At 50.5% G+C, this 11,211-nt stretch overlaps 1 long non-coding RNA gene across 1 annotated transcript; it reads left to right on the top strand.

The window, feature by feature from the left end:
- Positions 1-1,631: 1,631 nt before the first annotated feature.
- LOC146406813 (uncharacterized) lies at positions 1,632-10,183 on the top strand. The gene is made up of 3 exons (XR_014832091.1): positions 1,632-1,932; positions 2,088-2,201; positions 9,982-10,183. It is a non-coding gene; the product is annotated as an uncharacterized LOC146406813 (long non-coding RNA).
- The last annotated feature ends 1,028 nt before the right edge of the window (positions 10,184-11,211 follow it).

Below are 11,211 nucleotides of genomic sequence, written 5' to 3' on the forward strand. Positions count from 1 at the left end.
GTTCTTTTTGTCCATGTGTTTTGTTTATTTTTTTAAAGGCCGATCCTACCACAGACACAGTAAACAGCCAGCTAGGCCCCTCCTTAGAGATGCACTGGGGAAGTTTCATGGGGGTGTGTGGGGACGTGTGGGGACGTGTGGAGGCCGCCTGGGGGTGCAGCAGGTCACAGATGCGCTGTGGGCCCAGGAGGCTGCCCCTCCCCGCTCCTTCCTGGCATGTTCCTCAGGGCAGGGCGCATGGGCTCCTAGGCCCACCACCTGGCAGGTGGGTGGGTGTCAGGGTCAGGCTGTCTGTTTCTGCAGTGGCCTCTCCATCTGCAAGGCGCTGATCACTTCAGTGCTGTTTGTTTGCATGGTTCCTGAAGAGTTAGGGCAGCAGAGCCCTGGTGCTGTTCAGTGGATGATGAGCCACTAGGAAGACCCTATTCGTTGTGTTTGAGTGTAACACAACCTGTGGGGCCCAGCGTTTCTGAGTGAGTGGCATTCACGCTGGAGTCACCCTCCTGGTGGGTATCTGAGCTTTCTTTAGGGAGAAGAGGAGAAAGGGGGTGTTTGTAAGATGCCCGGAAGCTGAGTTGGGTGTGTGTTCCTCAAGGTTTGGAATGAGGGGGAGGGTGGGAACTTGAACCCTGTGGATGGAGGTTCTCACATCTGTAGCCTTGGGGCCTTTGCCCTGTTCCCCCACAGACTCAGGGTGTTACAACAGTCTAGGTGTGATGCACAGATGCAGGGTCACGGGGTAAGAAGGGGGCCAGCGAGGGTTCCAGGCCCCAGAAGTCCGGGTGATGTATGACGACGGCCTGGACCCACCAGTGGTCGCCCAGCCAGACGCTGAGGCCACCCCACTCCACCAAATCTGAGACAGTCAGCTTCGCCAGGACAGATCCTACTGTGGAGACATCGATGGGGAGGGTCTCAAAGCAGAGAGCAGAGGAAACTCTTGGCCGGACCCGCAGCTCAGGTGTCCTGGGCACTGTGCCCTGTCACGGTGGCAGCCACTCAGGCCCAGATGTCATCTCTTAATTCAGTTGAGTTTTCAGTTCTAGATGCTGTGTTGCTGTTGTAGGGGCCTCATCTGCAGAGAACATTGTCATGTTTGTTCCCAGTGGCTATTCGCAGAGTCCACGGGGGCTCCTCCATGACCAACAAGGGTAGGCTACCTCCTGGGATGGTGGCTGACTCATCATAGAGTTTGATTAAAGAGGTGATAAAAGCTATCTCTCGGTCTCTTGTCCTGGAAACTCATAGCCCGGGGACGAGGACGGTGGCCCTGTCTGGGGAGGTGCCTACGCTTCCTCTCAGACCTGTGCTCTGCATGTGGCCGACGCCCACAGGTGTGTGTGTGAGGGGAGTGGTGGGAGGCAGAGCCCCTGGCTCCAAGGTGATGTGGCTGGTGTAGGGTGGGGATGCTGCCCTCCCCTTACTCCTGTCCAGAGGCTGAGCTTGTCCCCTGAGGCATCTCAGTGGGAGCAGCCTTGATCCCTTTCACTAGCCCCCTAAGAAAGACGGCATGGACACTACCCTTGTTAATAAGACACCTCCTAAGGGCAAATACATCCAGGCTGAGGCTGGGTTTGGGGGGCAGGGCTGGACATGCTGATGACAACCTCATAAATGTGCCTTTGTGATGCATCAGAACTTGCTTTAACAGGGGCTGGAGGCATCCACATACAGGTGGTGAACGCAGGAGTGGGGATAGGGCATGTGTTCACAGACCTGTGAGCTGCTGTTGTGTGATGGGGACACTGCCGGGGCACAGAGAGAGCTCCCTGCCACCTATACCAATGTGAACTTGGTGGGAAGGCTGTTTAAAACAGCCCTAGCAGGGGATTCAAGCTTCTAAATTCAAGCAGGATTTAAGCTCGGATATATGTGGAAATTGTACAGATCCTAATAAGCTGGATTTTACTAGTCAGTGAAGATTAGAAATTGGTGAATTTTGAAGCAAAAATGTTTTTTCTTAACAATAAAAAAATTGGAGAAAATGGTGGGGACAAAATAGAGAATAGAGTGTTTTATTTGCCCAAATTATTGCAAATTCCAGTGAGATTATAACAATTATTGATGACATGCTACTTTTTTTTCAGGTTGCTTTTTCTGGACCAGAATTAGTGCAAGTAACTTGGAGTTTTAGGTGGGTTGACTTACTTTTGCCAGCTGCATTCACAGAAACTCATCTGATGCTCTCCAAAGCCAGCCAGGTCAGTATGTAACCCCGTTTCATGGATTAAAGAATGCGGCTCTGACAGGTGGACCCCTGGCCCCAGACTGTGGTGAATCAGCCAGGCCTGGGGAAGCTGCATTAGCCAGGTCCCCTGAGAGAGGCCTTTCCTGACACTGTGGGGCCACCTCTGTTCTGGGACTTCAATCATGTCCCCATTTTGGGGACAGTGCCTCCAGTACTGAGAATACAGAACCGAAGGGAGGTATAAAAAATGTCTAAAATCCAACCCAAATGCATCTTGAAACAAGAAAGCACTAGGAGTATTTGAATTGGGAAATGTGACCTTTGGCCCAGGAGGTGCCCCCGGGTGCTCTCAGCAGCATCCAGAGTGGGATCGAGGCAGCCAGATTTGCTGAGAGGAACACATCAACTCTCTGTCTCCTCCCCCATACAGTGAGCACAGAGGGGTCAGAAAGAAGGAAAAGAGAAAGAGCAGGACCGCTGCCCTTGGAAACTGCCGTGGGTTCTAGGTAAAGGACAATTGCCAATGAATGCAAGTCCCCTGGGTGACTTCCCGCTGCCCAGGCCTCAGCCCTGCCAGCTCCGCCAACCCGGCCCACCCTGCCAGCCAGGAGATGAGCTCTGGCTCAAACTGCCAGCCCCAGGGGCACAGGCCTCCCCCTCCCAGGTCATCTAACCCTGTGTGTGCCAGAGGGAAACTTTGTCTTTGTTCCTTTGATTATTTGCCCTTTGCACCCGGGTAGGAGCCCAGGGCTCGGATCTATTTCCGGTCAGCCTGCTGGATGCAGTGGCTGAGGAGGCTCATCCCCTGGAGCTGCTGCAGGGTCCGAGAATTGGGCCCACACAGGCAGGGGTGCCTGAAAGGAGCCACGGGACACAGGCGGGGTTGTGGGGGGAGGAGGCAGAGGTGACCTGGGCCCTCTCAGTGGGTTAGGATTTACTTTGGGCTCGTCTCTGGGTCTCACGTTTTCATTGTACGCACAGTGGGTTTTCTCTGGATTCTGCATGGACTCAGTTTGTATGTGTGTGTGTGTGAGAGAGCACAGAACAGCTTGACCAAAGGGCTAGAACAGGTAGCCAGCTTGAAATGGCCTCTAGTTTATGAAAATGCGCGGACAGCTCCTAGTGAAAGGGCCCAGACTCTGAGGGCACTGGGAAGTGGTCCTGGCTCTGTCACACCTGGCAGCCAGCCTCCTGTTGGAAAAGGCAGAGGGGGGACCCCTAATCCTCACCTTGGAGGAGCCTAAGGGGTGGCCTCTGGGTTCATGAGCTGTGGAAGATCGTTTTTCCCCTGGTCCCCTCTTGCGATAAAATAATAGTGCTTTTTTTTTTTTTTTTTTAAAGTCCAATTCCCAATAGATAAATAGTAATTGCAGTTGTGCTTGTATGAGCCTAATAAATGCTGTTCTCTTTCAATGCAATAAACTCAGGAAAACTTGCCTTTTACAAAGTGAGGACCACAATCCCGGGCTGCCTTATCTCTTTTAAAAGCAAGTGATTTGCTATTAAAAGTACTGTTGCGTCCAGTGGCCCATGGCCCCGCCACCTTCCTGGGGCTGACACGGTAGCCCAGCGCCATCCTCCAACTGTTACAACCACTGCTTCCAGCAGCTTCCTAAGACGCCCTTATTAACACAGCGTTGTTTACCCATCTGGGAGAAGGTGACTGACCAGATGTTCTGATTTTTAAAAGATTCGTTGGTGTCCCAGTGGTTTCCGCTGGGAGATTGAATTGTCCCAGGTTTTCCTGTTGAGAGCCAAGCGGTATGGCATTGTTGGCAAAGTGAAGCTCTTCAGCTACCTGGGTGCCTGGTGGGGGGGTGGGGGTGGCGGGGGAGGGACAGAAAACTCCCCAGAGTTGAGCCAAGCACAGTTGGACATGTAATAGAAGATGCTTTTTGAGGCCATTTGCTGTAAAATAGAGGAAGAGGACCATGCCTAAGGATAGTCCTGAGCACAAGGTTGGGAGGCAGGGGGGACGCGTTGCGTCTCTGGGGCCAGGCTGGCAGTCCCCTGCTGGGTGTGTGTGTGGGTCCGCGCCTCCCCTGAGACATGAGAGGAAGGAGGTAGGCCTCTAGGCCCCTCCCAAAAACCCCTAGGTGCACAGCGAACACTGAGTATAATGTAAACCCCTCCACCGAGAGGGTCTCCACCTGCTTAGCATGGACGAGACTCTGTGTGGCTTCAGGTAAAGCCAGCATCAACAGTCACATTGATCAGATGGCCTCTCTTCCCCCGCCCCTGCCCCTGTCATGTCCCTCGTCACAACACGGCTGCTTGCTTATTTACCTGGAGAGCTGTTATAATATTTTGCTTTCTAAGGAGGTTAGGAAGCCACTGCCACACCTTTGGCATTTTCTTTGCATCGGAACACTTCAGGCTCAGCGCTGGATCCATGGCCAGGAGCTGGGTCAGGAGCACAAGATCCAGGCAGAAATGATGATCCATTTAATCCCACAGTCAGCAGGCTAAGGTAGCAAATCCATAGCAGCCTGCCTGCACGCCCACCTCACAAATCCCACTGCAAACACGGCGTGCAGTCTGCAAACAAGTGGAGCATGGGGTCAAGTCTTGCTCACAGGCCAAGGTGGACACGCCTGAAGCTGATATATCCTGGGAGTTAAGTGTTATCAATCATTGATGGGAGCAGCCTGTCTGCTAACGTAACAGCTCTGGCAGGAGGATTATAGGCGCATTCTTGCCATAATCTAGAAGCATCTTTCAGACAAAACTCTGCGGGAAATCAATCGTGTGCAAGGGGCTGCTTGCGAGGCTGGTTGGTGCCGCATGGAGGGGGAGGCTGCTTTATCTAATGAGACTAGGGCCTTAATTTCTATTCACATCCAACACGGAATTGATGCTCTGTGTTCTGGAAGCAGGTATGGTGCCACCTCCCAGAGGCAGCTGGGCAGCTGGGAAAGCTGTGGAAGGGTGGCTCCAAGGACCCACTTCAGAGCCAAGAGTGGTTGCAGGCCCCTTCCTCCTGTGCTGGAGCCACAGACCACCGGCTTTGTTCTCTCCCCACCACAGAACCCCTGACTGTCCTCCAAGGCTGCCTCTGCAGAGCCTTGGATAGGCAGGAACCCTGAGTCTGCCATCCGGTTGCCACAGGGTCACAGGGTCCCAGGATACGACTTTGTGGGGAGAAACCACCTGCTGTGGGTCAACCCCTGTGCTTTGGTGGCTCCATGGTGTCCAGGAGGGTCCCTGAGCTCCAGCGAGGACAGATGGGCACATGTGGCTGGACACCAGCTGGGACCCTGAACTGGGTGGAGAGATGGTAGGTGGAGTGGGGGCGGGCCAGTGCCCAGTGATGGGGGGATGGGGCAGAGGGTCCACCTGCTCTCCACAGGCAGGAGTGCCCATGGCAGAGCTGAGATATCCTGTCTAGCAGGCTCCCCCAGTGGCGGCAGTGGATCTGGCCTTCACCCTGAGCAGCTGGATATCAGGACACAGAGAGCAGGGCTGGAAGCTGGAGGGATGGGGGCTGAGGGTGACTCACAGAGGAGGCATGGGCCTCTGGGGCCAAGGGACCAGGACCCCAGATCATAGGGCTTTCATCCATCATGTTGATTCCACGCTAAGATTATTATTTCTCTTAGCATCAGGCTTAAATGGTTTCTTCAAGTCTGTTTTCTCTGGCGTCCACACTCTCCTGGGTTGAGCTCTTGGCAGTCCGGTAACTGTGGTGCCTGGGGGCAGCTTTGGGGAGAGGTGGGGTGTCTCTCAGTTCAGAGCAGGTCCTAGTGTGGCAGCCACAGCTTTAAGGCCCTGGGAAGCTCTGCACTGGTGGCAACAAAGGGACCAGAGGCTCTGGAGAAGTGAAGTCAGAGGGCTCTTTTTTTTCCTTCTGTCTCTTTGCCCTCATAATGCCACTAGTGCAGCCTCAGTGCAGAGCTTCCCAGGGCAGGTGACTCTGGGATAGCAGGAAGTGTGACAGAAGCCCAGGGGCAAGGGAGGGGTGCCTCTGCCAGTGGTAGCCACATGGATGTCACCTCCTCTGAGGACCAGAGGGGAAACGGCTTAAAGCATTGGGGGAGTGACTGTCAGGGTAGGAAGTAATGTTCTCATGGTTTTGAACTGGGGCAGGAGGCAGGGGGACTGTGAGGCAGACAGCTCATCCTGAAGCACAAGCTTCACTGAGCACTACCTCCTTCCCTAGTGATTTGAGCTTTACCTCCGCTCATAACTATTCTCTCAGGAAGCTTGAGGTCAAGATAGAGTGGAGGCAGTTTGGCCATATGGAGGTGGGACCAGCGCCTTAAAGCTGTGGCATGGAAATCACCCAACTGAAACAGCAAAAAGAAAGATTTAAAAAAATGAGGGTAGTTTGAGGGGTCTTTGGGGCCACATCAAGGCAACTAACATTCTCCAGCAGGAGAGAGAGAAAAGGACAGAAACCCATTTGAAGAAATGATGGCTGAAAACTCCTTATCCTGGAGTTCCCATTGTGGCTCAGTGGTTAACGAATCCAACTAGGAACCATGAGGATGTGGGTTTGATCCCTGGCTTCACTCGTGGGTTAAGGACCCGGCACTGCTGTGAGCTGTGGTGGAGGTCACAGACGCGGCTCGGATTTGGTGTTGCTGTGGCTACAGCTCCAATTAGACCTCTAGCCTAGGAACCTCCATATGCTGCGGGTGCGGCTCTAGAAAAGGCAAAAAGACAAAAAAAAAAAAAAAAAAAAAAAAAAAAAGAAAGAAAACTCCCTATCCTGGAGAATAACACAGATATTCAGGTCCAGAAACCACAGAGTCCCAAACCAAATTAGCTAAAGAGGTCCATACCAATACACATTGTAATTGAAATATCAAAAATTAAAGACAAAAAGAGAAATCTTAAAAGCAGCAAGAGAAAAACAATTCACTATGTAGAAGGGAACCCCCATAAGATTATCAGCTGATTGTTCAGCAGATGCTTTGTGGGCCAGAAGAGATTGGCATAAGTGATGAAAGGGAAAAATCTACAGCCAAGAATACTCTGCCTAGCAAGGTGATCATTGAGAACTGAAGGAGAGGTAAAGCATTTCCCAGATAAACCAAAGATAACAGAATTTATCAGCATTAAATGGATCTTATAAGAAATGTTAAAGGGACTTCTTTAAATAAAAAAGACTAGAAACTAGAAACAAAACTAACTAGAAACCAAAAAAAATCACAAAAGTTTCATTGGTAAAGGAAAACATATAGTAAAGATAGTGGATCCACCACCTATAAAGCTAGTAGAAAGGTTAAAAAACAAAATTAGTAAGATCATCTATATCTGAAAAAATTAAGCAACACATACAATAAAAAGTGGTAAATTATCACATCAAAACCATAAAACATGGGGGGAGAGTAGAAATGTAGTGCTTTTAGAATGTGCTTGAACTTAAGTGATCATGAACTTAAAACAGACTGCTACATACATAGGTTGTTACATATAAACTTGTAACAGGTACACAAAAAATAGAGAAAGGAATATAAACACAATGCTAAAGAAAGTCATCAGGAGTTCCCGTCGTGGCGCAGTGGTTAACGAATCTGACTAGGAACCATGAGGTTTCGGGTTCGGTCCCTGCCCTTGCTCAGTGGGTTAACGATCCGGCGTTGCCGTGAGCTGTGGTGTAGGTTGCAGACGCGGCTCGGATCCTGCGTTGCCGTGGCTCTGGCGTAGGCTGGCAGCTACAGCTCCGATTCGACCCCTAGCCTGGGAACCTCCATATGCTGTAGGAGCAGCCCAAGAAATGGCAAAAAGACAAAAAAAAATAGTGTTAAAAAAATGAAAATATTAAAAAAGAAAAAAAAAAAAGAAAGTCATCAAATCACAAAGAAGAGACAAGAGAGGAAGACAGGAACAGAGAAGAGATAGAAAAACTACCAGAATGAAATGGCAATAAGTACTTGCCCATCAATAATTACTTTAAACTTCGATGGCCTAAATGTTCCAATCGAAAGACATAGAATGACTGAGTGTATTCAAAATGAGACCCATATCTAGGCTGCCTGCAAGAGACTTGCTTCCAGGGCTAAAGCCCCTGAGGGGTGAATGGACAAAGATGTGGCATTTGTACATGGTGGAATATTATTCAGCCATAAAAAATGAAATCTTGCCATTTGCAACAACATGGATGAAGCTGGAAGGTATTAGGCAACAGAACTGAGTCAGAGAAAGACAAATACCATATGATGTCACTTATAGGTGGAATCTAAATGAGCGAACAGGACAAAACAAAACAGACTCATAGATACAGAAATCAAGCACGTTGTGTTCAGAGGGAAGGGGATGGGGGTGGGTGACATAGGGAAAGGGCTGAGGAGACACAAACTCTCAACTATGGGATAAATCAGTCACAAGGATGTGTGCAGCTAAGGGAACACAGTCAATACTATTGTCACATCCTTGCAGGGTGACAGACAGAAACAGGAACTTCTGTGGTGATGGATCCATAATGTACAAAACTGTCAAATCACTACGTTGTCTACCAAAAACTAATAAAACCTTGAGTGTCAATTACATTTCAATAAAAAAGAGTAGGCAGGACTTTTCTGTACCATTTCTGCCATTTCCTGGAATCTATAATTATGTCCACATAAAAAGTCTTCAAAATTAAAAAAAAAAATACCCTTCCCTCCCCAGCTGGCATTGATTTTGCTCATGTAGGTCTCTTTATCCAGTGGGACTGTAGGGTGGGATGGCCATGTGATGGCTGGAATTCAGGGACCCACTCTGTCCCCCGGTTTTACGAAGCTTCATGCTGGGGGGCTAGCCAATGCGCCCTGTTCCAAACACGCCTCTCAACTGAAATAATTTGGCAATTATGTGAATAATATGAGTATTTGAAAGCTACTGAGGTGGTTTTCTCTGAACGTGGCCACCCCTTCCTGCCCTCTGAACCACAGTCCCGTCTCCTTGCTGGCAACAAGCCTGCTTCCAAAAGCACTTTCCTGTCGTGGACACAAGAGCCTGGGCTGCATCTGAGGCCAGAAGGTCCTGCCTTCACCTGGAGGCTCATCACAGAGAGAAAGGAGAGGGGCCCATCTCAGGGCGTGCGGTGCTTGGGTGAGGGGGGTCAGGGCCTGCAGGAGACATGCAGCCGCTTCAGCCGCTGAGGAGAGCTGGCCCCGGGCACTTGTTTACGAGGACATCTGTCTGGGCCGTGGACAGCTGGAGATGCATCTTGGGAGGTTTTATTTTATGATTTGGAATTTGCTTTGGAAAATAGATTTACTTCTGTGAGTCTTTTTCTCCTAACCGCCCCTCACCCCCCGCAAAGTTAGGCTTGTGAACAGTTTTGCTTTATTGTGAATTACTTTTATTCGCAGATACGTATGTGTTGCATAAGCTTGTATATCTTGTGGGAGATGAACTAAATTTTCACAAAATGTTGTCAAATCACTAACCAGAGAAAACTGAAGTTTTGTGCTTTCACCCCACCCCGACCTCTTGGCAATGTCTTTGCCCGACCAGCCAAGCTTCTCAAAGCACCTCTGGAGTCAAGCATGAAACATTCATATAAAATATTGTGCTTAATGTTGAAAGTTTCCTTTAAAGCAAAATTGTGTTAATAGCATCGTTTCTTTCAGGCATTTAAATGCCCTACGTACAGGAGAAACTGAAAGGCTAAATTCATTAGGGATAAATTATTAACTTACATCTTCAAAGCAAAAGCTTAGAAAAAGAAAACCTCACCAAATGGAGAGGCAGGCACAGCGGCACATAACTTCTTACCATTGTTTGTGTATTATTGCAGCTATTATAACTAATTGATGCACTAGCGGTTAATTAGTAGCCTGGATTCTCCAAATGTTTTGCAGGACAATTACGCTGCGCTGCTTTCAAAGGCTCTGTGTTTGAGGGAGATGTTTGTCTGCCTCCGCGAACCGTCCTGTGGTCCCGCTGACTCCTCACTGACGCCGAGGGAGAGAAAGTAAACCAAAGGTGTCTCAATAACGTTGAAGCTGTCACACGCCACACCATCCTCTGCTGCCTTGGCCCAGATAAAACTTGGTGTATGGGTTTTGTTTCCTGAATTATGGGCAAAAGATAGAGTGCGTTGAACGGGATCCAGAGAGAGCCCAGCAGAACAGCGCCAGTGCTCGAGGGCAGATGGGGGATCCCACAAGGGATACTGAACAGGTGACCAGAGGGTGGGAGAGACATGGAGCAGGGCTGGGACAAAAAGGAGGTTTAGGTCCCAGTGTAACACAGGAGGGGAGGTGAGAAGGAAGATGGAAAAGCAAAAACCTCAGTTTGATGGAGGTGGGGGGAGGGCTGGGGGGCAGATGGGGGAGGCTGTCCTGTATACTGAGAAATCGGGTGTCTCTGAGAGTGGAGGGGAGAGCCAGAAGAGATGAGGACATGGGAAAGAGGGCAAGGCTGGGGCGGCTATGGTGCTCAGAACAGGTGAGACACCCACAGGGCCCACCGGAGAAGGTGCACCTCTCCCATCTCTGGGGGTCCACCTGAGCGGGACACGGGCCTCCTGTGAGAAGCACAGGGGTCTCTGTGTCAATGCTGCCTTGTGCCCCACCAGCTGTCAGCCTAGGCACCAAGCAGACCAGGCCTGTGCAAATTCATAATGTGATGTGCATTTGCCCAGATTCTATTTTGCTCACGTGCTATTTCCTAGGATGTTTTCTCTTTTAATCAACTTCCAGACTTAGGGGCTCCCAAGTAGCAGGTGAACCCCCAGCCCCAACTCTCCTGCCTGCCTGTACCAGGTGAACTTTCCACCCCCTCTCCTGCCTACCTGAGCAGGTGAGCTCATAGCCCCCTCTCCTGAGCAGGTGAACCCCCAGCCCCCTCTCCTGCCCACCTGAGTAGGTGAACCCCCAGCCCCCTCTCCTACCTACCTGAGCAGGTGAGCCTGCCCTTCACCTTTTGCTTGAGAGCATGCACACCCCACTGGGTTCACCTGTCCATTCTCTCCAAGCTGGAGGAGGCCTGCTGTCTGACAGTGTGTCCTCCTGGCCACTGGGCATGTGGCAGCCTGTGAGTGACATGTCCTGTGGGGTGGGGTCTGCTCTGTGGTGTCCCAGAGGAGC

Source organism: Sus scrofa, chromosome 1 (genome assembly GCF_054392235.1).
Source record: "Sus scrofa isolate SSC_HxYL_T2T_F1_AM1 chromosome 1, Sscrofa_HxYL_maternal_Yorkshire_Landrace_v2.0, whole genome shotgun sequence".
Classification (NCBI taxonomy): domain Eukaryota; kingdom Metazoa; phylum Chordata; class Mammalia; order Artiodactyla; family Suidae; genus Sus; species Sus scrofa.